General features: G+C 34.9%; 1 pseudogene; it reads left to right on the forward strand.

Annotated features, from left to right (window-relative positions):
* The first annotated feature begins 6 nt into the window (after positions 1–6).
* LOC117215331 lies at positions 7–4,465 on the forward strand (annotated as a pseudogene).

The following is a 4,465-nucleotide window of genomic DNA, read 5'->3' on the forward strand; positions in this document are numbered from 1 at the left end:
GGTTTCCTAGTCGGTTGGATCGCCGATCACAAGGGTCGTATCCCAGCTTTAATGTTCTGCAATGGTATCGCCCTTTTTGCCTCCATTTTCACTGCCAGCGCAAATAGTTTTTGGTCATTCGCCGTCTGTAGATTTCTCACTGGACTGGCGTTCGATAACTGTATCAACATTCCTCTGATTATCGGTAAGCCTTCTACGAAGTAGAAAGTGCGAGAGGTTCGACCGATAAGCCAATGTTTCAGTCACGCGAGAGATAACGTTAGTATGAAGTCAATGTTTCTATTACGTGAAAAATGATGTTGCGTGACAAATTTTTGATGAATTGTTCCTCGAAGATAATTTTGACGTTGCTGTACTCGATTGAACTATACGGTTCGAGAGTTCTTGATTCAAGAGCTTTTGCCACCACCAGAGATGAATATATTGATTTTTAGAAGCAAAACACGTGCATTATGTAGCGCTTTTTGTTATACGGACCAGCTCAAACTCGGAACATTCACGTTTGCAGAGTAAACGGATTAATTTAAAATCGGAATTATATTTATAATCTTACAATTATCCTACAATTATGTTGATGGTATCGTTCATTCGGCTCGTCATCAATTGCTCCATATTAATAATAACCGGTTTCACTCGATAAATCTTCCATGTTCTATTACTGCAACATAAAGAATAATCGTCGTTAAGTATCTTGATATAATAATCAGTTATTCCGAGAGTCATCGACGATCAATTATCCCGTAGTGCTCGAATATATGGCTGTTTCGAAACGAATGTTGGTCGTGAATATCGCCTTTGGCGTATACTTCGCAGTGGCCAGTACAATTTTACCATGGATAGCCTATTATATCGCGAACTGGAGATATTTTACTTACGTTACTGCCATACCGCTGTTATCTGTCGCTATCACACCGTGGATTCTTCCCGAGAGCGCCCGGTAAGTAAACTCCTAATCGTTCGATTATTCGAATTCTCAACTTGCGCTTTGAGATTTATGCAAATTTACTTATCGATCCATATCACTCGTATTTGCTCTGTTCAAGCTGGTACATTTCCAACGGGATGATGGACAAGGTTGTTGAGAAACTACGGAGAATAGCTAGGATCAATCGCAGAAATCCAGACTCGCGTATTTGCGATATATTCGTCGTAAGTTCGATCAAATAGAATTCTAGAAAGCTTACGCGAAATCATACGGTACAGTACTTGAATCTGTGCTGACAGATATATTTGATTCACGTCGAAAGCACACAGACTCGCGAATGTATTTTAACATGCATAGACAGGTTTTAAAAATGAAACGCGATGAAAAATGAAATATGAAATGAAACTTGACTGTCGCGATTCCATTGTGGTATTATATCGATCTCGTACAAAATTTGAAGTAAATCTGGGAATTTATATAGAAATTATAAAATATTTACAATTTACAAGTACAATCGGGGATAAAAATAAGCTGCTATAGTTAATGGAAATAGATGTGAAGAAAGTATAATCAAATTAGTATCAGCCTCATATACTTGAGTTTTATTTATTATATTTCCTTCTAATAATATGCAGATAGTTCAGCAAATGATTGAAATGAATTTTTACATTTTCTCCACTAATCCACTTAGTTTTGTTCCCGACTGTATTTCGGATCAGAAAAGTATTTAATCAACCAACCACCCATTATATTAATAAATCTCGATATCAAAAGTCATGCCGACTAATTCCATAAAACAGAATGCAAAGTGCCACTGTTCGTGCTATCTATTAATGACGAATAAAATGAAAATAAAATTTCTTTTCAGTGTGTTATGAATTTTGAACTGTGTAAGGGCTAAAGGCACGACTCGTATTATATCTTTCGTTAATTATTCTCGAAATAAATTCTTGCAGAGTAACATGGAGGCACCGGACAAAATTCAAGAATCAGCGACGCTGCTCGATCTGTTCAAAATGCCACGGTTGGCGAGAAACACTATTCTTCTAGTTGCATTCTGGCAAGTATAAGATACGAGTTCATGTTACGAGAAAACCTTCATAAATAACCGATACAATCTTGTAGGTGTTTCACCCTGATCTCGTTCGACGGTCACGTGTATTCATTAGAACTTATCCAGAGCTCGGTGTTCGTGTCGTTCTCGATCGCCTGTGTCACAGAACTTTCAGCTGGGTTATTACTCGCCCTGTTGCTCGACCGATGGGGTCGTAGACTCTGCGGATTTCTCACGATGGCAATGACCTGTGTACTCAGTATCGCTGAACTTATGCTGCATTCCAGTAAATATATCGATCTGTTTATTAAAGTAAAATTAAAACGATTATAATGACGTATTATTGAGAAAAATCTGAAATTAAGTTGATGATGAATGTAAAAGAATTTTGGCAACTTCGAAGGTATTAATCTTGGAAAATAATTATTTTGATGGAACTAGAATTTAGGAATTATTAGGAATTAATTTAGTGGCGAAATTGAAAGAGGTGTGCACATTTTAGAAGCAATAATTTTCTATATGTTGGTTTTCTAGAATTTGGAGATTTATAGAAGTTTAAAGTTTGTGTGAAATTTTAATTTGATTTTGATTAAGCTTCGATCGGACTATATTTTTAATTAAACTTACAATCAAGTATTGTGTACCCAGGATTAATTTTGTATTTTGTAATTTATTCCCCAGTGCTCGCGAAATTAGTAATGTCAATATTGTCGCGATTCTGTCTGAACATGGCAGCCAATGTTGGTCTTCAGTATGCAGCAGAACTTCTGCCCACGCCAGATCGCAGGGCGTATCTTTCATTCATATTTTCGGAATAGTTGCACACTCTTTGGCGCCATATATCACTGACTCGGTAAATAAATATTTATACTACTATTGTTGTTACAACATTTTTGAAACACCGCTAAGTACATCCACGTTCAACTTCTCTTTAATTTATCCCAAAAGATACAATAAGCGCTATTTGAAATTATGAAAAAGTTCTCATGTAAATTTTCTCATGAAAATGTAAAATAGTTTTTTTCTTACCTTAAAACAAGTTGTTTCCTGAAGAAGTTAAATATTATAAAAATCTGATCAAAATATTTCTCACTTTCTAGAAAGCCCGTTTTGGAAGTTGCAACCAACGCTTTTCTTTAACTGATCTTTAATCAAAAAATTGAAATTTAAAATAAAAAATGATGGAATAACTTAAGATATGAAACTATATTGGTTGAAACTTTCTAATGAAACTTTTTAAATGAGAAATACTTTGACCAGATTTTCATGGTATTTAACCTTTGCTCATATAAATTAATATTTGTTCATTAGGCTGCAATTTGGGAGGGATTTCCAATGCTCATTATCAGCACGGTGTCCTTTTTTGGCGCTGCACTGGTTTTGTTCCTGCCGGAAACTGTCGGCCAGAATCTTCCTCAGACTACCAAGCAAGGCGAAGAATTCGGAAGGGACCAACATTTCTGGTCGTTGCCTTGCTACCATAAGACACACTTCAATGGACATCGACACTATCACTCCTGTGAACGATAATTATCTGATTTTTAATAATAATTCAATTAAAAAACACGAAGGAGGATTCGTGTTTTTTTAGAAGTAACAATATAACAAGCGGATCAGTCTGACGATTTTTGTACGAGAAAAAATCGGAACATATTATTTTTCTATTCTCCTACATTAATTTTTATTTTTATCGTTTACGTTTAAGAATTTGTAAGCCTTAATTCTAAAAAGAGCGAGCAAGTTAATGGAAAAATTTCACTTAACTATTCGCGTTAATTTCTTCGGTTTAACTTTTGGGAAATGCTTCGTTAGCTTCGGGAATATTCCAACGATTCGTTTTACGTACAAAATAAGCATGATAAATATTACATCACGGTAATGAAAACTATTGACGTAATACCTAAGATAAAGATGCAGAGACATTCTTAGAATTTCTAATGACACCTTTATAGATTTCTCGTTTAATATCGCTATTACATTTGAATCACTTTTACCTAATGGTGTCACATAGTCTCGTTGGAAATTTGTCAAATTCCTTAAAGTGATCACTGAAAATTTTCCTAAATTTCCAAGAATTTATTTATCACGAGGTAAAGAAAATGTGTATTAGAAAGATGAGATCGAAGGTTTATCATTTTTTCAATTATGGCGAACGCAATATGTAATCAATGAAAATTTTATATTTTCACGTTGAAAGTTTCTTCAGATAATTATTATCCAGATGATGACTAACTCTTACGAATTAATGCGTGTCTGTAGGATAATCCGGTAGACTTGATCCGCTTTTTATATCGAAAGTTGAGCAATCGGTGACGCGTTCTTATACACCGAACCGCGAAAAGCAAAATTTCATATGATCTCACCAATTTCGGATGTCAGTCAAATCAGTCAAATAATAAGTACGCGTTAATATACACGTTCGATTTTTGAAAAGCTTGTTCAATTTAATAAGAGTCTTGGTAACAGGCTTATGTTTTTAGACCTAA

Source organism: Bombus bifarius, unplaced genomic scaffold (assembly GCF_011952205.1).
Source record: "Bombus bifarius isolate JDL3187 unplaced genomic scaffold, Bbif_JDL3187 scf7180000009528_frag, whole genome shotgun sequence".
Lineage (NCBI taxonomy): Eukaryota > Metazoa > Arthropoda > Insecta > Hymenoptera > Apidae > Bombus > Bombus bifarius.